The following is a 25,093-nucleotide window of genomic DNA, read 5'->3' on the forward strand; positions in this document are numbered from 1 at the left end:
GGCAGCCCGTGCTTCTGTCCACCGTTGGGGGCCGTCAGGATTGCCGACGGATGCTCTGCTCCCTCCCATCCCTGTGGGGTCGGTGGTCTCACCACGCCCCTGAGCACCAAGACCAGACCTGGGCCTCCGGGCTCCTCCCTCCCACTGTTACCAAGTCCTGCCAATTTGCTTTTGAAGTGTTTTAGACAAGTATAAATCACGTTTACTATATAAATAATACATGCTCATTACACAGGAGAAATGCTTATTATAGAGAAATTAGAAAACACAGGGAAGCAGGAACAAAAAGAACTCGTCCGTCGTCCCACCGCCCAGAGGGGACCGCTGTTAGCCTCTCGGGGTGTATTTTGGACACTTTGGCCCCTGGGGTCGGCTACTCGGCGAGCTGGCCTCCCTGCCGTCTGGTGTTCATGCTGCTGTCGGGATGCTCGAGCAGGGAGTGTCATGTCCTTGACGAAAGTCCTCCTCCGATGCCCTGTCACCCGCCTCCCCATCCAGCCTGATGGCCCCTGACTCTGGCTCACAACCTCACTCTCCAGCCACAACCGCGCCCCGAGCTTCTTTGGCCACAGGCCTCCCCGCGTCAGCACAGGCTGTTCCCCCAGCGGACGCTGTTCCCTGCCTGACGCACAGCCCCGGCCTCACGTCCTCTCGTCTGTGCTCCGCGGCACATGGCAGGGACTCCGCGTGCAGGCTGCCTCCAGGAAACCACTCCAGTCAAGGATCCTCAGGAGACACCGAGGTGTGTCGTCGGGAAAAGACAGCCTCGCGGAGTAGGAAGAGCACAGGCACGGAGGGGGCTGTGAACGACCTTCGCGGGATTTAACCTGCTGTTCTGGGGAAGAAGAGCTGGCGGAATTCAGCATAGCTATGCGGATGGAGCCAGGGCCAATCAGGAAGATTCAGGTTCAACACAAAGACTGTCCGAGAGACAGACCTAAGGTGGAGCAGGGCGCTCCAACAGGTAGTGAGCTCTCCATCCTCAGAGGGATGCGAGCAGCGACTGAACAAGCTCTTGGAGGAGGAGCCTTGCTGGGGATTCAGCCAGCGGGTGAAGGGCAGCCTCGGGGCACCGAAGCCCCCAGCCCTCATCGACGTGTAACGAAGGCTTATTGGGGGCCGGTGGATGACCCCAATTCCCCCGGCACAGCCTGGGGAAGTAGGTACTGTCATTAACCGTATTTACAGAGGAGAAGCGCGAGTTCTAGAGAGGTCAAGTGGCCTGCCCGTGGCGTCACAGCTGCTGGCAGGGGTGGTGGGCACAGGGCTCGGTGCCACGTGGCCCGACTCCAGGCCCGGGGCTGCACGACTGGGCTAAACGCCTCCCGTGGGCCCTGGCCCGGGGCTCTCGGCCGCCACGATCCGCGTCTGTGAAGCAGTGGCACACGATCACGACATCCGCTGGGCAGGCGGGGGGCTCGTCCTGCTGCCAGGGGGCGCCCCGCGGCCTCCGAGGCCCCGCCCGCCGTCCTCACCGCCGGCCCGGGTCGGCACCCCAGCAGCCAGGCTGGGGTGAGGAGGCACTGCCATGGCCCCCTCTCCAGCCCCCCCCCCGCACGTAACTGGCGCTCAAGGCCCAAGTCTCAACAGCTTCTCCTCGGGCGGGCTCACTGCTGTCCCCGAAGCAGTTTCTCCTGCTCCCGTTCCACTCAGAAAACACAGCGACTTCTCTGCACCCAAGCGCTCTCCTCTGACGGGCCGGTGATGGGGTCCCCGCGGGAGCCCTGGGTCCAGGCCAGCCTGGCGGAGCAGCTGCGGGAAGGTGCCCCGTGGACACGAGATCACTAAGGGCCACACCCACGGTGAGTCTGTGTTCCGGGCCCCAATTCAGGACGTGAGACCAGACAAACACACGTGGGCTTACGGGGACAACAGGCCAGGGTATTTCGCGCGAGAACGACACTGCGAGATGTCGTTCTGGAAATCCGGTCTCTCATTTGCAATTTGTGCAGGTGACCTCCTCTTAGGGGATGAAACACCGTCCCGCCCAGGAAGCCCAGCTGCCAGGCCTTCCAGGGAGAGGGGGTTCTGGGGAGTGGCTTCGCTAGATGCTGGGATTAGGGAAGGACGGAGAAAAAGCTGAGCTGGCACGCACGGCCCTTCCTCTTCTCCCTCCATGTTGCTGTAAGGCCTGGACCACTGTCTGCATTCCTGCTGCGCTCAACTTGAGAATTCCAAGTTAGGAAAGACTTAGAGGGTCTGCGTATGTAAGTCATGGTGTTTTCCCTTAGAAGATCAAGAGGAACCATCAATTATGGAAAGCAGGCCTGGCATCTTCCTTCAACAGTGTTGAGATTGGCCTGGCAACGTTGGCTACAGGTGGTGCTGGCCCATGATGGATGCCTGGCTGAGGGCAGGCTCTTCTGTTTCATCGAGGAGCATCTCGCCCAGCCCTGCTCTGGTGATGGGTTGCTCCGCTCGGGCCCCAGGGGTAGAACCAAGAAGGAGGGTGGCAATGACTCGATGAGCCGGACCCCGAGAAAAGAGGACAGTGAGACTCGTGGGGCTGAACGGCGCGTGCAGGTGTGTCTGAGGCAGAGCCGGGCTTGCATTCAACTTCCAAGTCACCTGGTGTAAAGGGGGAGGGTGACCCCAAATCAGAGGTCTCTGCAGACGTTGTCTGATTTCATTGTTCAGATTCCGCGTGGACTTAAGAGCTTCTTGGCTGGCGGCTACGAAGGCACATTTCACGTCCCAATTATTCGGACTCCACGGTTCCAGCCAAGTGGTACGAAAGCATTGAGAGATGACCGAGGAGGCCTGATCGCACCTCCACAAGGGAGTGATACTGAGAATCACTGAAGCGGGGTGAGTCTGGGCTCGGCAGGATGGTGGCGGGTACAGGCTTCTCACCCATGGGGGCTAAGTTGGCCAGAACAGGAGGAGAACGCTGGGGCCAGCGGCCTCGATGCGTGCATTTTCACTTACACACAGTCATTTGTTGAGCTATGTTCCACGGGCCACCTGACCCCCAGGGTCACCTGCTCTTTCTTGTAAAGGAGGCCAAACATGAATCAAAGAACCTCACAATCGGTACAGAATCTCAAACCACTTGAGTGCTTTCGAGGAAGAGACAGGGTGTCATGAAGGCCTCCCTGCGGCCGGAGGGCGGAGCAAGGTGTCCTCGGGGCAGTGACACGTGAGTGCCACCACCTGGCCGGGTGGGCAGCGGGTGGGTCCAGCAGAGGGGCTTCTGCCTCCCCACGGAGAAGGCCGTCTGCCCGGCTGAGCAGGGACACCTGGCCCCCCACCATCTGTCTGCCTCATGTTTCCCTGGGCTTTGTTCTGCCTCTTGGAAGAAATACCTGGAAGATTTGGGAACCCAGTCGACCGCTTCTGTGTGAATTGTGAGGAAGCCGACGTCACTTTCAGAGAAAACGACTAGGGCAGCACAGAGGAAGGCGCTCCCGACGACGGCCGTCCTCGAGTGTAAGGTGGAGGTCGAGCCCCTCCTGCACCGTCGAGAGAGGAGCTGCGGGACCCAAACGAGGAGGGTCCTGGCGTCGAGGAGGATGCCGCGGACCCAGGAAGCCTGGATGGACGGGAAGTCCCTGCCACCTCACACCCGGAAAAGCTCTTCCAAGACGGGATGGCCCCGGGCCAGACACAGCAGTGCTTTCCCACGGAGCTGCAGCCCCGCCCCCCGGCCCCTCTGCTCTCGGGGGCCCAGCGCCCCTGCTGCCCTGGGAGGCCTCAGCCACTCCTGGACAGTCACGGGGCCGTCGCCGGAGCGGGGTCACATCCCTCTTTGTCAGGTGCAGTCGGTACAGCCCTGGATACAGAAAGCACTCCCGCTCGCGGGCACACGGACTACAGCTTTCTTTACCAAGGTCTGACTCTGCTTTTTCCCGGACACGGCATCGCTGCAGAGAGCGAGGCAGGGCCGCGCCTGCCCCCAAGGGGAGCCCTCGTCTCTCCTTCCAGCAGCAGGAAACGCCCCCCGCGGAGTCCTGCCACCTCGTGCCCAGTGGGGCGGCTCAATGGCAACCTTCCCCCTTGATGGCGGGCCGTGGTCACCACGCGGACGGACCGAGCTTGCAGCCTCAGAGGTGCTCACGGTCACCCGCTGGCCGACCCACGCCTTCGCCGCTATCATCACTGTCCTCGACAGGCTCAACACCGCCGATTTCTCCCTTCTTTCCAAAACTCTCTCCTCCTTGTCTCTGTGATGCTGTACAGTTTCAGCTCTTCCCACTCCACAGTTGGTTTTCTGCCTCCCGTCTTCCCTCCCTCCCTCTGGACCTCTTTTACTCTGGGGAATATTACAAAGACGGAAAGGAGGCAGTCCCTGCCCAGGAGGGGCATCAGCCAGAGGGGAGGCAAACGTGGAGACAGCTAATCGCAGAAGCGGGTGACAGCGGGCCTAAGAATGAAGCCCAAAGAGCCGTGGACGCACAGAGGAGGGAGAGGCGGCCTTGACCTGGGAGAACAGCAGACGGTTCCCCGAGGAGGGGGCGTGTGAGCCGTCGGGGTGAAGCTCCTCTCTGCCCCTTTCCAGTTTGTCTTCTATCCTCTGTGTCTCTCTGTCTAAACTCTTTCTCCCTAAATTCTCTCTCTCAGGAAATCCATTCACTTCACTCTCTCCTAAAGGCTCAAGTCACCACCATTAGGTGAGTCTGAATTTGCAATTACACATCCTTTTGCTCTCTCTTTTGAATTCAAGCCTCGTTACTCCACAAACTTACTGGATCTTCTACCGGCTTGTCCTACCAGCTCCTCACACTCAAGAAACACAACCCTGAACTCACAGCCTCCCCCTAAAACCGCTCCCCACCAGGCCCCACGCTTGGCAGTCGCCTGGCTTACTTCCTCAGCAAACGCAGACAGCACTTCATCCACGGCGCCCGTCGTATCTGCCCTCCCAGCGCAGCCACTGCTGTCCTCACTGCCTCCCACCTGGACTGGTGACCAGGCTTCCTGGCTCCAGTTCCCACCCACCCCAACGCATTCTGCAGCCCTGGCCCATTGCTCACCCTAAGATGGCCCTGCTCGGAAAGCTGCAGTGGTTCCATCATAAAAGGCAGACTTCAAACCCCCTTCTGCTCAAGCTGAACACAGTAGGTGCTCAACACTTGTTTGCAGAAAGAATGAAAACAGGTTACAAGCAGCAGGATAGTGGGCTCCAGCAGGAAACAGGTAGTTCCCAGGAGCGGGAAGGAGAGCGGTCTCCCGGGGGCGGGGCTTGAGGGGAGCAGCCGGACGGCCTGCAGGGAGGGTCTGGGGACGTGAAAACCGTGTCATTGACTGAACCCAACTGGAAGGCAGAGGGGAGGCAGCCTTTGATGTAGCCCAGTGGTCAGCCCCCCAGGCCAGAGAGCAGAGTGGAGAAGGTGGAGAGGGGCTATGACGGCACATGGACAACGTGGGGCAGACAGGACTGTGGGCGCAGAGAGGCCGGCTTTCTACGTGCACCACCATCGCTCTAGTAAACCGGGAGCTTCTGAGTTCTGTGAGCCAAGTCCTCTCTTAGGGAGGGCGATCAGATAAACGTCCTCTGACTCTAACTCACTAGCCACCTCTGGGACCTCATCTTCCACGGTCACGCCCGACTGGAGCCAAGAAACGCATGTTGTATCAGTATGTGTGGCTGTGACTCTCATCATCATCACAGTCATCATCGTCAAAGACAACATCACCATCACCATTAGCATCACCACCATCATCATCATCACCATCATCATTACTATCACCATCTTCCTCCTCCTCCTCATTATCATTAACATCATCATCATCACCATCATTATCACCAGCATCATTAACATCATCACCACCATCACCACCATCATCACCATCATCATCACCATCATCATCTTCATCATCACCACCATCATCATTACCATCACCATCTTCCTCCTCCTCCTCATTATCATTAACATCATCATCATCACCATTAGCATCACCACCATCATCAACACCAGCATCACTAACATCATCATCTTTAATATCATCACCGCCATCACCACCATCACCATCATCATCATCACCACCATCATCATCACCACCATCATCACCACCACCATCATCATCACCAGCATCACTAACATCATCATCTTTAATACCATCATCACCGCCATCACCATCATCATCACCAGCATCACTAACATCATCACCACCATCACCACCATCATCACTATCATCACCACCATCATCACCACCATCACCACCATCATCACCACCATCACCACCATCATCACCATCATCACCATCATCATCAACATCATCACCACCACCATCACCATCATCATCACCATCACCATCATCAACATCCTCATCATCACCATCAACATCAGGTTGAGATGACCAGTTCGTACTGGCTAGATATTGGAGGCATGATGAATCTCACAGATCACGTTTTGCAGCTTCATTTGGCTAACGAAGCAATGGACACTTTTAATGGCCTCACAGTATTAATGGCTTTCAAGAGAAAATAGGTTTAGAACTAGGAAGGCAGTAGTTTTCTCCTGGGTTAAGGAGTAAGCTCGTCACATGGAGGTTCAAGGGTGCCTGATGTAGGGAGAAGAGCTCTGGCCTGGACGGCTCCTACAGTCTCCAGCTTCATTATTTTTTTGCCTGTTCTTATTAAGATGTCCTTATTCATTAGAGCTTTTCATTTATTTTTAATTTAACCTTTCCATCTTAATAAATTTCTGCATCCCACAAGTGCTTTGGTGAGCACTAAAGGAGGGTTTTGGCCTGGGAAGGGGATGGTGGATACTCTGCTGCCTAATAAATTACCAACTATAAGAGTAATTAAAATACCAACCTTCATGCTGAATTAATTGTTTGTATTAGCAATATGAGTTGGAAAGAACTCAAAGGAAAAATATTAAAAAATTCTGATCCAAAGTGAACAAGAGTGATGGCAACACCAGCTCCCATTTCCTGAGGACCCGGCATAAGCTGGGCACCGGGCGAAGTGCTCTACACATCATTTCATTTAATTCTCCAGCTATCCTGATAAAGATAAACGGGCTGAGGCTTGGGTAAGACCGATGACTTGTCCAGGAGCTGGAGTTAGAAACCAAGCCAACTGACCCTAAGGCCTCCACCCTCAGCCACCGTCCCAGCAGAAACGGCAAATGCACTGCAGACTCTCTGACCCTGCACCAGCCAGATGCCGGTACTGATCATGGCCTCTTCCCTCCGGCCCAGGATGGGGCCTCCCAGTCCTTCTCAAAAGTAAGTCTCTCACAGCAACTCTGATCCACGGGAAGTGACTGGATCATGATCTGCCACCCTGTATATGCTGCCTCCCTGCTGGTGACAAACTGTCTCTTTCTGCCACAGGAAAACTAGGATGCAGGCTTCTTTTGGCACCTGCCAATGACGTAGATGCCTGGGTCTGCACTTTTTCTTCTGTCTTAGACATTTTGGGGAAAACAATTGTGAAATATACATCCAAAAAAGTGTAAAAAATAAAATGCAAAAAATAAAAATGTTACGGTGTATGATTTATCACAAAACAGCCATGTATCCATCACTCAGATCAAGAAATAGAACATCACCCGCTCTATGAAGCCCCGCTCATGCCCCTCCAGGTACTACCCCCTCCTACAGCAAGCTAACCATTGTATTATACTTCAATAAAAGTTAAAATGTAATTCACCACATCAGTAAACAAAATCCCGAGTCTATCAATAGATGTAGAAAAAACCCATTTCATAAATTCAGCCTTTACTCCCCAATCTTTTACATTCTTTTCTGTATTTTCCATTCTTTTGATTCTCTGTGCTTTATTCTCAATATTCCCCCTGACCTTGCCACAGCTCAATAATTCTGTTTTCAGCTGTGCAAAATCTTTCAATCAATTCACTGCATTTTTTTTCTTTTCAGCCCTGCGACTTGTGGAATCTCAGTTCCCAACCAGGGACTGAACCCGGGCCACGGAAATGAGAGCCTGGAATCCTATCCACTGGGCTGCCAGGGAATTCCCAATTCACACTGCATTTTCACATTTGATATTGTATTCTTCATTTCTAAAATTTACTTTTGGTTCTTTTCCACATCTTCTGGTTCTCCGGAAAATTATCGACCTTGTCTTTGATCTCTTTGAATATAGTAAATATGGTTATTTTCAAGTCTATGTCTGATAATTCCAATATCTAGATTCCCTGTGGGTCTATTTCTATCGTCTATAGTTTCTGCTCCTTTTCATTCATGTTATCTTGTCTCTTTGTGTACCTAGTTATTTTGTATTGCGGGTTAGGCCCTATTTTTGCAAAATTGTCTTTCAAAATAATTGGAGAACTTGATGATGTTACCTTTCTCCAGAGAGGATTCATATTTGTTTTTGTTAGGCATCTTTTCTAAGTTGTAGAAAACAGAAGATTCAGAGTATTTTGCCCAGAGATTTCTAATTGTCCTCAGCAGGACAGTTAATCCAAATTACCTCACCTGCCATTTTCAGAAAGCAAAAGGGACCTGTGCTTCCTAAGGAAGAAACTCCCTAGGGAAGTCCCCTCATTACATGTGTTCCTACTGCCCCACCCCAGAACCAAGTCACTGGGTCTTTGAATAGATGGACATCTTTTAAAGGGTTGGGAAATCTCTGCCAGTCAAATTCTCTTAGTGTCAGACCCTGGACGGGACTTCCTGGAGTGAAGTTCCTGGGGACTCACTGTGTGCGGTGCCTGATGAGAGGATGAAACAGGCGGGAGTCATGGTTTGGTTATGGCTGCTGCTGAGTTCTCACGCCTCTCAGAAAGGTGTAGAAGGTGCGGCTTTTAGGAAAACTGGAAAGTGTCTCCGAGATTTTGGTGGCAAGTGAGATATACTCACTCTGAGTTATCAGGTAGGATGAGTCCCTAAGACAGCCCTGATGATAGCTCTTTAACTCTTTTCCAGACAAATACCATTATACCAGGCAACTCACAGCTTCCTCTTCCTGGCTGTCCTTGAGGTGGAGTTTAACAAAGAACCAAGCTTGTTTATTGCTGACAACTTAAGGTGATGTTACAGCATGAATTAACCTTTCTATGCATGTTCTTAGGATTCCAGACTGACTTATTTCCAATTTGGCTCAAATCACTAAGGGATCAATAGGGACCTTGGCACCGATCAAATTTTCTATTAGGGAAAATCTCCAAACATATGCTTAGCGTTTTAAAGAGATGTCAGATTTACTGGAAAAAATGCCAGGCTATTTCCTCTCCTCCACTAATAGCTGTGTGACCTTGGCAGTCACGTCACCTTCTTGGGTCTAGGTTTCAACATCTTGAAAATGAGGACATTGGATGAGAAAGCCCACTCTGGCTCTAAAATTTGCTGGGTTGTTATTTTCTAAATATCTTAAGAAAGATTCTAGTACCTTTCCTTCCTCCAACTACTACCGTCCCTTATCCACAATAAGTCCTCAGTAAATGGGTGACAAATGAATTAATATATAACTTGTATAATATAATGTAGCATTATATTACTTCAGAAATAATATCATGTATAACTTATGTAACATATGTAACTTACACCTGCTAACATACTAGTCATTCATTTTGTGATTTAAAAGTCAAGTACACTTCCATTTCCAAAAGGAGGAACTGGTATCAGATGAGCCCTTTCACCATAAACATTAAAAAACTGGACAAAAATATTAGCGGCAACTGTCTTCCAAAACTGAACATAAAGTAGCTCAGGCCTGTAATCTCTGAGAAAATTGAACCTCAGAGATGAACACAATAATCACCCTGGTTCTCTGCACACGGTTTCCTGACGGCAGCGCAAAGAGCAGACAGACCACTCCAGTCCCACTGGTCTGAGAACCTGGGCATCTGGCATGGCTGTGGTGGGACAGCTAGGTATACGGGGCCCCAGAAGTTTGTGTAGGGGTCCCCTGTGTGTCCATGGGCCTGCCAGAGTGGGAGGGATCGAGTTAACATCTCATTAAGACTCTAGACAACCAATATGCCAGAAAGGGTACATCTTAGGAGCCAGGACCTTACCCTGGAGTAAGATGCCTTCTAGACCCATCCTCACAAGACGACACTGAGCTCTGACAAGATCTGAAAGGGAAACGAGCTGGGAGGTGAGGGGCCTGGGCTTTTGATCAATCTTCACCAGCAAGTGTAGAACCACAAGTTCATAGCGGGGCAGCAGGTAACTGAACTGCCTGCTGAAGAGTCAACCCTTCGATCAAGGAAGGTGAATGAATCCAGGTCTCTACAACATATGACTCATGATCCCAGTATTCAGAACAAACCACAAGATACATAAAGAAACAGGAAAATGTGACACGTAACCAAGAATAAACAGTCAAAAGGGACTGAAAATGAGACTGCTCAGATGTTGGACTTAGCAGAAAAGGATTTTAAAACAGCTTAAAGAATGTGTAAAGAGTTGAAGGAAAATATATTAAAAGAATGAAAGGAGTATATGGTCTTAAAGAGAGAACAGATAGGGAATTCCACAGATAGATGGAAACTATAAAAAGGAGCCAAATGGAGATTCTATGACTGAAAAGTAACTGAAATGAGAAAGTCATTGAATAGGTTTGATGAAGATGGAGATGTCAGAGGAAAAAGTAATGAACTGGAAGAATAATTGATAGAAGTTAATCTGTGGACACAGAGGAAAAAAGACTTTAGAAAACTGAACAAAGCCTTGGGGACCAATGAGATAATAGAAAATGGCCAAACATAAGTGTAATTGGGGTCCCAGACAGAGAAGCGTGAGACTGGAGTTGGAAAAATATATTTGAAGAAATAATGGCCAAAAACTTCCCAAACTTGATGACGATCTCTGATTTATGGATGAATCTGAGCAGCTCAGAAAACTCTAAGCAGGACAAATATACAACGAGGCACGTACTAGTCAAGTGCTGAAAACCAAAGATAGAAAATCTAGAAAGAGTCAAGAAAAAAGAAGCATATATACAGGGAACCATGATGAGAATACTGGTGACGTCCCATCGGAGACAATGGAGGCCAAGAGAAAGTGGAAAAACCTCTCTAATATTCTGAAAAAAAAAAAACACCTCTCAGCCAAGAATTCTATATCCAGCAAAAACATTCTTCAAGAAGAGGATAAAGATATTTTCAGATAATGAAAGCTGAGATAATTCAGCAGCAGCAGACCTGTGTTATAGAAATGCCAGGGGATGTCCTTCAGGGTGGGAAATGACACCAGAAGGAAACTCGGATCTACAGAAAGGATTAGACAGTCCCAGAAATGGTAAATAAGTAGGCAAGCATAAAAGGCTATGTTTTACTTTTTCTCATAATTTACTTAAAAGACAATTGACTGTTTAAAGCAAGAAATGTTAACAGAGTGGGGTTTATAAGAGTTGTATAAGTAGAGGATGTGTAAGGCTCACATAGGGTAGAGGGTTAAGTTGAATTATACTAGTGTAAGGCTCTTACTTTTGTGACTGTACACTTAAAATGTGTGAGTTTTAGTGAATATAAATTATGCTTTAATAAAGTGGATTTTAAAAAATCAAGTGTGGAAGTTCCCCTTCCTCTAACCAGCCCAACTTGGAGCCTGAGGTCGGCAGACGGGGAGTTGGACCCAGACATATCAGTAGCTAAAATTTGCTGAATGCATCTTACACACTGACCATAGTTCTAAATGCTCTGCAAGCACTTACGTATTTAATCCTCACAACAACACCACAAGGTAAGTGCAATTTTAACCCCCATTATAGATCAGGACGCTGAGGCACACAGCTATCAGGTGGTGGCTCTGGGGATTTGAACCTAAGGAGTGGGACCTCACTGTTGGTGTCCTTAGCCACTCACTGTCACAAGCCAGCGGGAGGGGACGGACCAAGCGTCACAGGTGGCTGGGGCTCGTGTCCTGCATATCAATCACTTCATGGGACACTGACCTCGCTGTGTCTTCACTTCCCCTCCCCTCATTTTTCTTTCCAGTGTTTATAAAGCATGGGTCACGTGTAAGCCTAAGTGGCCTTTATTATGACCATTATTTTAAATTAGGTGACAGTCACCGTGCTGTTGGTTGTAATTTCAGGTTTGGGATTTCCAGGGAAGGGCCAGCCACTAAGGAGAATCAACAATGGGGCTTCCTGAGTTTAAGAAGCTCTGTCTCCTGTGGGACCTACACCACTGGCCACAGTCCTGGGTACGAGGTCAGTGCCTGGGAAAGAGCCCCCTCTGGACTGATTGCTGGGAGTTGCCGAGGGTCACACCCTGCCCGGGACTCAGGCTAGAATTAGTGATTCTAAAGGAATTCTCAGCTTACTGCTGTTCTCTGTCATTGAAGCACACAATGATACGGCTCAGAAGAACTTAAGGGCTGAGAGAGTTTAACCCTCTCCTTTCCCAGATGCGAAAACTGAGGGCTGGAGGTTAAAAGGCAGGTCACATGTCTGGCCAGACTCGGATCCCTGGTGTCCTCCCTGCAGGCCCAGAAAACCTCCCACTTCACCACGAGGCCCGCAGGGGCAAAAGGACCATTTCTCATCAGCCCCTAGGGCCAGGGTTCAGGGACCATTGAAACATAAATAAACCAACACCCGAAGTATCGCCTGTCTCTGGTCTCGAGAGCCAGGCGGGCACCTGCTGTCAAGCTGTGTCTCCTCCAATGACAGTGGCCTGTGTCCTACAGGGGGTGTCCCTGCCCTGGAAAACAGCCTGAGCCCATCTCCCTTCACGGCTCTGGGAGAAGCACTCGGGGCCATACCTGCCTGTCTGTAAATTAGGGCTCCTGTCCCCGCTTTCCTGGACCACTGGGCCGTTTAACCCGCCAATAAAGCTCTTGGAGCTGAGAGCCTGGCACAGATGTCCAAAATCGCCTTTAGCTGGTGGTAACCCTGACATTTATCACCGCCTACGTTTTGTTCTCAAATCAAAACGGGACATTTTCCTCCTGGGGGAGTCTGTGCACGTCAGTAAACAGGAGAGGTTTCTTGCTGACTGTGATTTTTTAGCTGCTGCAGGTAGAGCACAAACAATGGGGTCTTTCCTGGTGTAGTCACGTGCTGTCACTGATACTCAACAGCTTGTCCGTCAAACTCCATGGCAGCAGGACTGGAGCTTTTGGAACGCGCTCCCTGTTTAAATGAACTTGCTTTGCTGTGTTTCTTTTCTTAGGACGGGTCACTGTGGCCCATCACCGTCCAGAAAGCCTCTCGTCGAGGGGTGCGTTTACAAGACTCTTTGTTGCTAGGAGCTCACGGGGCTTTACACGTAAAATCTCCCCCCTTTCTATGCAATACCTGTCGTTCATCCCACTTGGTAGGTAGAGAAACTGAGGCAAAGCGCAGAGCAGGGAGCAGAAAGGTCGCGGCAGAGCCGGCACTGTGACGGTTCCCCCACCCCCCCCCCCGAGCCTGGGCCCCTGGGGGACACCGGGAGGGGGAGGAGCAAGAGCTGCCGGATGGGAGGAGGGGCCACTGCTGCGGCTCAGGAATCCCACGCGGGAGGGGTGGGCGTGGATTCCTAGCCGCCCGGATGCACGTGAGGGGTGCTGGGGCCCGGGCGGGGTGTGCGGGACCCCATCCTGAATTCTGCTCTGCTCCCGAAGGGCAGGCCGGCCCCGGGGAGCCGACTTCAGACTCCTCTTCCCCGCAGATGCGAACCTGTTTGGGATGTTAAGAGGCCAGGCTATGCACGGCGTCCCAGAGGGCTCTGTGGGCTGCGGGGCTGGGAGGTGGGGGGCACCCACACCCCCTGGCTTTGCGTCCCTCTCAGGGCGGCTGGGAGTCACGTGTGTGAGGGGGCTCTGCAAGCTCCGAGACCACCAAGCAGGGGTCCATCATGACCGCCATCACCTTCTTACAGACAGTGCAGGGTCCCGGGTGCCAGGCGGCCGTGTGACCGCGAGGAAGCCACTCAGCTCGTCCAAGGCAGCGTCCCCGTCTGCAGGGTGGACACTTGGTTGGACCGGATGCCTGAAGTCCCTTCCCACTCAGACACCCTGACCAGGAATCGCACCGTGAGATGATGGAAGGAATAAGGTTTTATCACTTCCTCTTTCTGTGAAAGAAGTGGTGGAGGAAGGTTCCTGAACGGGGTGGGCAGTGGCGGGCAGCCTCGGCCCGTGAGAAGCAGGGGGAGGGATGGACCTGCGGGTGGCCCTTCTGCACACGCCCCGTCCTGGTAAGTGTCCCTCATTTTGGATAAGGTTCCATGACATCAAAGACCCCTTTCGGACAAAAGGGATGAAAAGGCCGAGGAAGCAAAGTAGAAAGTGAGGGGGAAGAGGACCAAGTCCAAGGAGATGGGGGAGGAGGAAGGGTGGAGGGGGAGGAGGAGGGGTGGAGGGGGAGGCAGGACGGCCTGGCACCGCGCGGGTACTGGCGGGCGGAAGGTGAGGCCGTGGGGCAGGAAGGAGATCTGAGGGCTCCGCAGCCCAGGCCCTCCAGGTTGCAGGCGGAACAGAGGTGCAGAGGGCGGACAGGCCTGTCCCGGGGCAGCAGGCTGGGCAGGGGTGAAGGTGGGCTGCAGTCCAATGGGCTGCACACCTCTGGCTTGTGCACCAGCCCCGCCTGCGTCACGTGGGCTCTTGATGGGGTTAAATCACAGGAACCAGGAGGAGGGGAGATGGTGACACGGCAGCAGGAAAAGCGGCCGGTGGGCAGGAAGCAAGGTGGATTCGGGCCTCTGCTCTGAACAGGGCTCTTCCCTGGGACTCGGTTTCCAAAATCTGTACGTTTCAGGGCTGAGTCATTTGATTTGCAAGTATCAGCTCCGGATGGACTTCCCCTTGTCAGCTCTGGAATGGTGAGGTGTCCTCGGATAGGAGCTGCCTGCCGGGACCACCTCTGGTGCCAGGGCCCTGCTCCACTGCAGGTCCCACTACCGGGCACGGGCCACTGTCCCCCGAGCAGGATTGCAAATCCCGGTGGCCCAACTTCCCAATGAGCACGTATCAGGCAGGACAGCAGGACCGCTTCTGAACCATCAAAGTGTGGAAACACTCGGGAAAGTTGCTTCCAGCAGCTCTAATCTGCCCCCAGTGGGTATGATTAACTGACAGCCTCTCTAATCAGGGCGGCCAATCTCACAGCCACTAAGCGCCAGGAGGGGAGCCCATTCTGGGGAGAAACTGCCTCGCAGGACGAGGAGGGTTCACCTGGGTACTTGGGCACTCGGGCGAGGTTTTAAATTTTGCAGCAGGAATTTTACAGTCAAGAATCCACGCTATCAAGAACAATAAAAAGTGGGTCAGGGTCCTGCAGCAGGAGGTTAGTGAGAGCAGGACGCCCGGGCTGGCCTCCACTGGGGGCTGTGCAGGTGGGGCGGGGGAGGTTCTTTGGTCTGGCTCTGCTCCTGGCTCTGCCCAGCTGGCTGTGTCCAGGGTGGATGGATGAGCCCCCTGGAATTCAAGGTGCACCATCCGTTCTGATATTCTTTAGGTTTCCCAGACATTTAGCTGTCTCTCTGCAGCGCAGTTTTTGAGTATTTCTAACGGAGAGGAAAGAGCATCACTGCTTGGGAAAATGCCTTACTGGCGTGGCATCCGGGACAGCCCCGACCCCGTGTGCTCCCTGCTGACCCTGGTTCTCACTGCCTCCTCCTCTGTGATGGACGTGGCCACGCAAAACCTCGTGCTGGACTGGGCTGGCCTGCATCGGTGGCCCCCCAAAACTAGGTTTTCATCCCAAACGTCCTTTCATCTCCAGCCCTGACCATTCTGCATCAACCTCAAGGCTCAGCTCAAATGCTCCTCCTTCGTAGGAAAGGTCTGAACCCGTCACCGTGCCTGGGAAACTCGCCCCTTGAGTCCATTTCATTGTTTGCGCATGAGCCTCTGGTAAGCTTTGCTATTTAACTCTGGAATATTCTTTATGTTTAAAGTATATCTGTACGGAATCTAAAAAAAATGGTTCTGAAGAACCTAGGAGCAGGACAGGAACAAAGATGCAGACGTACAGAATGGACTTGAGGACACGGGGAAGGGGAAGGGGAAGCTGGGACGATGTGAGAGAGTAACACTCACATATATACACTACCAAATGTAAAATAGATAGCTAGTGGGAAGCAGCCACATAGCACAGGGAGATCAGCTCGGTGCTTTGTGACCACCTAGAGGGGTGGGCTAGGGAGGGTGGGAGGGAGACCCAAGAGGGAGGGGATATGGGGACATATGTATAGCTGATTCACTGTTATACAGCAGAAACTAACACAACATTGTAAAGCAATTATACTCCAGTAAAGATGTTAAAAAAATAAAGTATATCTGCTTTGTCTTGACAGTGCTTGTCAGATATTTCTATTTTACATGCCTCACGTCAAGTGATGTGATGTAACAACGGCTATCATTTAACTGAGCACATACTACAGGCGAGGCACTTTGCATGCATTAGCTCACTTCGTTGTCCTAGTAACATGTGAAATAGGTTCTATTATTATTCCCATTTTACAGATGAGGAAATTAAGGCACAGAGAGGCTGAGTAACTTCCCCCGGGTCACAGAGGAAGTCAGGGGCAGAAGCCAGACAGTCTGACTCAAGAGCTCTTGACTGAAACCACCACGGCTCAAGTCTCTCCCAGTGCTGTCTACGTAGCATTCAATCAACAGATACTTATCGACTGATTGGTGCTGACTGTTTTCCAGAAACAGTTCTAGTCTGAGCAAAGGAAAATAGGAGGACAGAGCCTGACCTCGCCTCACGTGGTCCCCTCACTTCCCGGTGAGGAAGCAAACCCTGCTTGACAAGAAGCTGATTTCTAACCTGTGTGCCTCCAGAAATAACAGTTCCTTGAGAACGAGCTAATCTCACAACAATTCATATCCTCGGGAACCTTTCAAGCATCCAGGACTTTGGCAGACGGAGGTGGTGTCCTGTTGGTCTGTGTCCCCAGCACCTGGCTCACAGCAAGTGATCAATAAACGCGGATGGGGGTGGATGGGCTGCCGAGCCTGGCACCGGCCTTGCACGGACGCGGATGTTATGTGTAATGTTGACCGTCCCTGCGGCTTCTCTGTGGTGCAACGTGCCTGCTTGTCTGCACCTCTGCCGAGGGACAGTGGGGCCTCACAAGCCCTGGGGACTCACTTCCTTTACTGTGGGAATCTTGATGGAGCAAAGTGATCAAACCTTAGTTACACGAGAGCGTCTCACTGAGAGCGTCAGCTGGTTTCTACACCCACAGTGAGACCCACCCCGCCCCCCGATCCTCGGCCTTCCCGTGTACAACTCTAGGGCCTCAGCCATCCTCTCTCCTCCTTCCTGATTTCCTGGCGGCCCCTCCTCACTTGCCCTTCAAGGTCTGTCCTCCTCCTCCAAGAAGCCTGTCCTGATCTCTATCCCCACTCCCCAAAGTGCAGAGTCCCCCTAAGCACACCCGTCACAGAATTCAACACGTCGTGCTCAACCTTTTTTTCTTTTTGCACACCTCCAATTTTTGTTCTCTACCATCATTTCTATGAACATTATTTCCTTCGACAATTCAGTCTTTTTAAGAACACTCTTAGTGTCTGACTCATTTCTGTATCTCCTGAGACAGCTAGAAAAGTCCTATATGAAGTAGGTACTCAGTGGGTTTTGTTGAAAAAAATTAATAAATGACTCATGGGCTTGTACCCGCACAAGCATCTCTCTCCCTCCATAATCTGTGATCCTAAGATTTCAATGGCATTTAATACACATCTGGACGCAAAAAATAACAGTAACTCTTTGGGCTTGGAGCTTCTGGTCCCGCAAACCACCCAGTTAGCCTATCTGTTACAGAAACAGCACCTGACTACGTACCACCTACGTGCACAGCTACACAGCACACAGTTGTCATGAAGATCAAATAAGTTCGTAGAAAAAAGCCCTTCGGAAACACTAAAGGAGGCGCCCGTGAACGGAAGGTCTTCAGTACCAGCGTCCCTTAGGGGTGGGCCGGTGCTCCGTCCCGGCCACGTGGAGCCCATGAGGGGCCCAGTCACCCCACAAAGATTGACCTGGCATTTCTGTAGATAATTGTAGAGGCTGAGGATACAGCAGTGAGCAAAACAAAAAAAACTGTTGTCCTCGTGGAGGTTATGTTCTCGTGAGGCCAGGGGTGACAAATAGATAAACGAGGGCAAGAGAGTGGAGAGAGATGTGGGAGAAATAACGGGGGGAAGGGGGCGGAGGACACGGGCGGCGGGACAGGCCCCTGAGAAGGTGCCGTTTCCGCAGACGCCGAGGCCAGCCGTGAGGCCAGCCGAGTGAAGGGCGTCCGGACGGAAGGCCCACCACGTGAGCTGCGGCACAGCTGGAGGTCGCTGAGGCTGGTGGGGGGCCGAGGAGGGCGGTGGGGGGAGGGGAGGCTGCAGAGAGGCTCTGTCTCTCAGGAGGTGGGGAGCCTGGAGGGTTCTAATTGCAACAGTGGCACGTATTTTGAGAGGACCACCTGGCTGCTGTGTTGAGCCCCGGCTGTGACAAAGGGCAAAGGGCAAAACAGAGACCCCTGCCAGGAGGCGGTGGTGACGGTCCAGGTGAGGGTGGCGGGCGCTGCAGTGGACGCGGAGGCGGCAGGAAACTGAGCATCTGGAAGGCGTGGCTCGCAGGATGCGCTGAGGGACCGGAAGCAAAGGGTGGGACAAAGAAACAGGCCGAGGGCTTGTGCCTGAGTCACTGGAAGGACGAGGCTGACCTTTACCAAACGGGAAAGGCTCTGGGGGACGCGGTGAGCTCAGGGCGCCGCCTACCAGGCCGCCCATGAAGGGATGGAGGCGGCGGCGCAAGTCCGGCCTCAGAGGAGACGGCCGTGCTGGCGGCACCAGCTCGCGTTATCAGAGGACACGCAGGAGACTGGGCGTGTCCACCAGGGACCGGTGCAGAGAGAGAGGAGGCCCAAGGACAGAGCTGGCGCTCCCAGCGGTGAGAGGAGGAGAAGGCGAGGGGAAGTCAGCCCGCGGCTCCCACAAGGAAAAGCAAGTGGAGTGAGGGCAGAGCTGAGAAAGAACAGCGTCCCGGTGACGGTACGGCTCAAGGATAAGGGACCACCCGCTGAATCTAACCCTGCAGAGAGTCAGGTAAGCGGCCCCGAGACAGGCCGCTGGATTCGGCACCGTGGAGATCCCTGGTGGTGTCAATAAGAGATGCTTCGGCGTTGCCATGGGGGAGAAAGCCGGGCAGCGGCAGGTCCAGAGAGAAGGAGGAGGTGGGAGCGGTGCGGCGGGGAGGAGAACCAAAGGCTATGGCATCGGAGGAGGGAGGCCTCCGTCCAGGTCTGCAGCGGGAGATGTCGGTGACATTGCCTTCGACGAGCTCAACCAGACCGGCCCGGGGCACTTAGCCACCTGGGTCTACACACGTCACTACTTAAAAGGTCGCAGAGACGCCATCCCAGTGAGAAAGGCTGGATCAGCCCTGCCTTGAAGCCCCCAAAAGAGCTTTTCCCTTTTCACCAGTGACCCACATTAAACAAGACCCAGCTGCTAGCTGTCTGAGAAAGCCAGGGCTACCTGCAGGCCCCATGGCTGCAAGAGCACCAGCTTCACTGACAGAACATCTCCCTGAATTCACGGCGGGGCAGCAGGGCCTTACATCTGAGAGGCAGAGTCCCGCCTTCACCCTCTCGATGGAACGACTCCCAGCCCCGCAGTGCAGAGCTGCCGTCGGTACCGCACACGGACGGCACGCGGTCCGTGAAGCTTCCTCGTGGAGGAGCCCCGGCTACTCCGCGGGACCCAGCTCCCCTGCGTCTCTGATTAGGAACCTCTGTACCAGAGTCATCACCGTAACCAGTCCTGTGAATAACGCCCCTTCCGTCTCTTAGGGATAGTGGCCTGTTTGATCACAACCCTTCACCCGTGCTTCTCTGTATGGACGGCACACTTCTGTGTCCCGTCATCTTTGGGACCACGGCAGCCGGGTGCCTTGCTTTGGCCACTGGCATGTGAGCAGCCATGATATAAACCAGGTTGAGCAAAAGCCTAGAATATGCCTGTGTGGTTTGACCGTGTGCCCCCTGGCGAGAGCCGCCCCGTGCTGTGAGGGCCGCAGGCACGCACGCTGGACGCTCCCTCAACCTGGGCTCTGGGATGAGGTGACCACGGAAGCTGGTCAGGCCCAGAGCCCTCACGCAATACAAGCCAAGGATGCGTGATTCTGGTTTTCAGTCACCGAGAGTTTGGGATGGTTTTTTCCTGCAGCAAAAGCTGCCTGGTGTACTCCCATTAGATTTTCAAACTCCTCCAGGGGAGGGACCATACTTATTTTCATGACGCGTTGTGACGCCCTGCACGGTGCTCTGAGGCTGTGGGCCCTAAAAAGCGCACACACAGCAGGGCCAGCGTCATCGTGCCCGTGGCAGCGTATTGGGTCCAAGCGTGGGCTCAGTTCGCAGTCCCTGCCACTGGCGTGTTGGCTGCACCATCACACTAAACCCCTTAAAGTCTTGTTCCAACTGATTCTCACCCTGCCTTCTCATTCCTTGAGTTTGGCCTATGGAGTGATGCCTAACTGACCACAAAAACCCAAATAACTTAGGCTTTGCAAACGGGCCTTGGGTCTCAGCCGTCACGTACACTGTTTCCATCCTTAGTGCCCAATGGTTAAGGCCAAGCAGAGGGGCCACGGTCTACACTCGCTGGGAGTTAACACAGGCCACCACTGCCCAGGGACCCCCACGCCTGCCTTTGTCCACCCAGGGAGTTCCCGCCCTGAGCAGAGAGCAGGCCAGCATCATGCAGGAGTCAGAGACAATACAGGGCACAGTTCTGGGCTTCAGGGGGCTTATAAGGTAACTGCAGAGGCAGTAAACGTCTAAGACGCACGCAATTCTTTACAGGAGGTCGTGCGGTGCCCTGGGGAGAGTTGGTTTCACTCAGGAGACCTGGTTCTCTCTGCTCTGCTGTGGTTAATTCAGTTACCCCGGGAGGATCTTTCCACTATCCTGCGTGGGTGCGGAAAGCCCTGGACAGGTTGATACAAGATCCCTCGTGTTCCCACAGTTCTACACCCTGAGAGGTTTCACCCACTGAGCAGGATGACGTCACCTGGTTGGTGGCCGTGCAGGTGGAAAGGTGGGTGTGCAGAGGCCCCCTCTACCTTCCTGGCCCGGACCCGTCTCCAAGCTCGTCTGGCTGCAGCCCGCTTCGGGGGTCTCCTCCGCCTCGAGTTAGGGCCCAGACCTGGTCACGCCGAGGGGACGGTGGCACGTCCCAGCAGGCACATCCAGAATTAGGCTCAGTGACCGCCAGCCGAACAGCAGGAGCAGAGGGAGGTCCGAAAGGGGACTCAGCCCGGGAGCCGGCTGGGCTGCGGTCTGCTGGAGCGGACACTGGGAGCCCGACCTGCTGTGCCCAGGGCTGGGGGGCCCTCCTCAATGGGGGGCTGCTGCAGGAGAGGGAGAAGGGGCGCCGTCCCCGGGCCTGTCTCCCACGCCCATCTGCCCCACTCAGGCCAGCGCCCTCCCCCCTCAGGGAAAAGCAGTTCTCACTCTGACAGGCGGCGAGCCCAAAAATAGGGCTTCTGCGGCCGGAGATGCCCCACGTGACGTGAAAGGGGGAGAGGGCTGGCAGAAGTGGCAAAACAGAACTTCCTGAACATCCACTGATGCTTTTCTGATTGTTCTTTGGAAAAATACAGACAGCAGAGATCATCCCACCGGCTCCCCATGCCCTGGGGGCCTGGGGAGTAGCTCACTGCTCTTCTGCTGCAAATGTGTTTAAACCCCCAGCCCCGGCCGGGGTGGCGGACGGGGGCTGCTCAGATGGCCGCGAGGCTGTTCTCTGCGCAGCTGTCTCCATCAGGCTGTGGATTCCCCAGGTGCTCACGGGAGCGGGGGCCACAGTGGGTTTTAATGGACTCACAGGAGAGCTGGGACCTTTAGGGCAAAGGAACCCATTCAAGAAAACCCTCCACATATATGAAATCAGGTTCCTTGGCAATTCAGGTTGGGGGGAGACCGGGGGGCGGTGAGGAGGTCACATGGCCGACAGGCCCAAACTACTTACTCGGGACCCCAGACACCAGCCGCAGGGGCCGCAGCACGCGGAACGCCCTGAGCGCCTTCACATCGAATCCAGCCCCCTTCCCTCCCAGGGCGTTGGCGCCGTCGGCTTTGGTCGCTTGCTCTAAGATGGCACTGAAAAGCCTGCAAGAGAAGAAGGAGAGAGGGAACGTCAGGATGTCCTGCTTGCCTGGCGGGGCTCCGACTTCTCTGAGGGACGCTGGGCGGTTAAGTGTGCAGGCGCCTCCAGCCAGGATCCGTCCGGTGTGCGGGCGGGTCCGAGACCCTCATCGGATGACAGTCCCTCAGGGCAGGTCCCGCCTGCCCCATGCTGGCATCGAGCAGCCCAGGCAGGGCGTCAGGCAGGTGGAGGCTGCCGCCAGGGCCCGTTCCTCTGCCCCCCCAGCGTCCTGGCCGCTGTGCCCTGGCACCACATCCCAGCTCCTCCCGACAAGCCCCTGGCTTTGATCTGAGCCTGGGCACAAACAAGTGGTCCCATAGAAACTGACGTGGTGCCGCAGGCACAAGGACAGGAAACTGACCACCGGCCTCAGGCCCTGGCGACACCTGTCTTGTTGGAGTGATGGGGACAAAGGTAACAGACACATGTTCAAGAGAGGACAGAGGAGCGTTCGAGACGGTTCTGTCCAACAGAAACAGTGCAAGGCACAAACGTGGGCCGCGTGTGCAATTTAGATTTTCCAGTAGTCACACTAAAAAAGTGAAAAAGCAACAGGCGAAATGGACGGTGATGATAGATTTTGTTTAATCCAACATAACCAAAATATGATCACTTCAGCTGTAATAAAGAGTTTTTAGTGAGATGTCTGTCCCTCTCTGTTTTGCACTAAATCTTTGAAACCTGCTGTGTGTTCTACACATACAGTGCATCTCAAGTGAGGGCTCAGGGGCCACCATAGCTAGAGGGGAGGGTCCCGTAGAAACAACCCCTCCTGAGGAATTTTGCTGGAAAAAGGTAGGAGAAGAGAAAAGGTAGTTCCTGCAAGAGGGCGTGGAATCGTTTTGCTTGTTTTTAAGTGAAATCATCTAATAGAGACAGACGATGGGCAGTGAAGAAGTGAGGGGACAGTGGCCAGAAGGGTCGTACCCCTGGGGGGCAGGAGGGCAGGATGCCCGCAGAGGGGCAGGAGCCCAGTAGCCAGGACGGTTCATCACGGTCCCGGGGAGGGAGGTGCATTGTGGGTTCAGATGCAGGTGTGGGAACAGACAGAAGTCCTCTTCCGACTGCACCTCTCTTCTCAGCGAATCAGGGAGCAAGCCATCAGCTGGAATGTGAAAGGGGAGGGGGTGCTGGAAGCTTGAAGGGTGAGGCAAAGGCATAAAAGGGTCGCGGAAGAAAGTGGGGGGGTGAACGGAGCCAGGCCGTGCAGTAGGGTTTCCGGGCACCCAGGGCCTCTGCAAGGAGGTGGTCATGAGGGGAAGTGACACGTCAGCTCAGCCTTGTGCGTTTCTCTACCCGCTCCAAGGGCACAGCTCAGGTACCAGCTGGTCGGACTGGGTTGGGGTTGGTGCTTTTGCAAGTGAGCAAGGAAATGAAGAGAGAAGTAAAAGCTGAGTGCAGACGCAGGTGAGAGATGACCGCAGGGCAGGAGGAGGGGACTGTCGGAGTCCAGCGCTGAAGGGAGGGAGCAGGAAGGATGGGTGGTATTTTTTGGAGAGTAGGAAGCTGGTCTGAGATCATGGAGAGGATGTGGCTCGAGGTCATGGTGGGGATCCTGACTCCGACCCTGGGAGTGGGCAGCTGAGACAGGACAGAGTCAGGATCCCTGGGGAAGAAGACATCAAGGAACCAAGAAGCTTGGGAGGCTGATGGCGGGACAGTGCGTGATGGAGAGGAGGAGCTGGCCAAGAGCCCACGTCTCCACAGCCAAGGAGAGACTCAAAGGTGTGGGGGGACCACGACTTGGAGAAACAGGGGGTAGAGGTTCTGAGGACACAAGCATCAGAATTGGAGGGGCTGGGCTTTCCTGGTGGCGCAGTTAAGAATCCACCTGCCAATGCAGGGGACACGGGTTCGAGCCCTGGTCCGGGAAGATCCCACATGCCATGGAGCAATGAAGCCCGTGTGCCACAGCTACCGAGCCTGTGCTCTAGAGCCCATGAGCCATAACTACTGACCCCGCGTGCCACAACTACTGAAACCTGCGTGCCTAGAGCCTGTGCTCCGCAATAAGAGAAGCCACCACAGTGAGAAGACTGCACTGCAACAAAGAGTAGCCCCTGCTCGCTGCAACTAGAGAAAGCCCGCGTGCAGCAACGAAGACCCAATGCAGCCAAAAATAAAATAAATAAAATAAATAAATTAAAAAAAAAGAATTGGAGGGGCTTAGGGAGGAGGGGGCGGTGGTCTGAAAGCAGAATAAGATGAAGCAGGGCCCCTCTCCTGGCCTGCGAGCATTTGGAGGGGAGGGGCCATATCTTGAGAGACGGCAAGGGCAGCAGGACCCCCGGGGAGAATGAGAGAGAGAAGGAGGGACCGGTGCTGGGGTTAGGGCAGCACTGGGCTACCTGCTCTGGAATAAATCTGATGAGGATCCAGCAACACCCCGTTCCATATTGATGTTTTCTCGACAGAGCTGAGTAGTTGGGACAAAGCTTGCAAAGCTGAAATCTGGTATCTGGACTTTTACAGAAAATGTTTGCTAACGCCAGAAATGGGGAGGGATTGTGGGGAACATGGGGCACCTTGGAAAGGTTTCGGGAGAGATTAGAACATGCAGAGAATGTACGGGAATGGGAGTCTGGGGTCCTGGGCCACTTGTGGGAACCGAGAAAAATATGGGAAAGGGCCCCGTGGACCATCTTTGTCCTTGTACCTAGAGACGTCCCACTGACTCATGGTCAGTAGAGCGCGCTGGGTCGTGCCTGGGGCCAAGGAAGATGCCCAGGGACCAGACCTGAACCGGGCCTGGGCAGCTTGGTCTTGAGGAACAGGCTGGGGCTCCTATGACTCCTGCCCCAGGGGGCTGGGTCTGGGAACGGGGAAGCTGCAGCTGGGGGCTTAGCAGAAGCTTAGACCCAGGCAGGGCCCAGCGGAGGGAGCTGGTCTAAACAGGGATTTGCAAAACGTGCTCCGGAGAACCCTTGGGGACTTCTTGGGCAGCGAGGCCAGGGATGAGCGGCTTCCCTTCGGTCTGTTTTCCACACGGGGACCCCGAGTAGGCTGTGTCTGCACAGTGGGTTCTGTGGCCAGACCACGTCTGATGTCCCGCCTGTTCTGTGATTCCTTCACCCCAGCTTGG

General features: G+C 53.8%; 1 protein-coding gene across 1 annotated transcript in view; it reads right to left on the reverse strand.

Moving 5' to 3' along the window:
• CACNA1C (calcium voltage-gated channel subunit alpha1 C) overlaps positions 1–25,093 on the reverse strand; it is a 447,611-nt gene that overhangs the window by 185,628 nt on the left and 236,890 nt on the right. The window contains 1 exon segment of the mRNA XM_068562083.1: positions 21,835–21,974. The gene's annotated coding sequence lies outside the window, so the exon portion shown is untranslated.

This window comes from Eschrichtius robustus, chromosome 13 (assembly GCF_028021215.1).
Source record: "Eschrichtius robustus isolate mEscRob2 chromosome 13, mEscRob2.pri, whole genome shotgun sequence".
Classification (NCBI taxonomy): Eukaryota; Metazoa; Chordata; class Mammalia; order Artiodactyla; family Eschrichtiidae; genus Eschrichtius; species Eschrichtius robustus.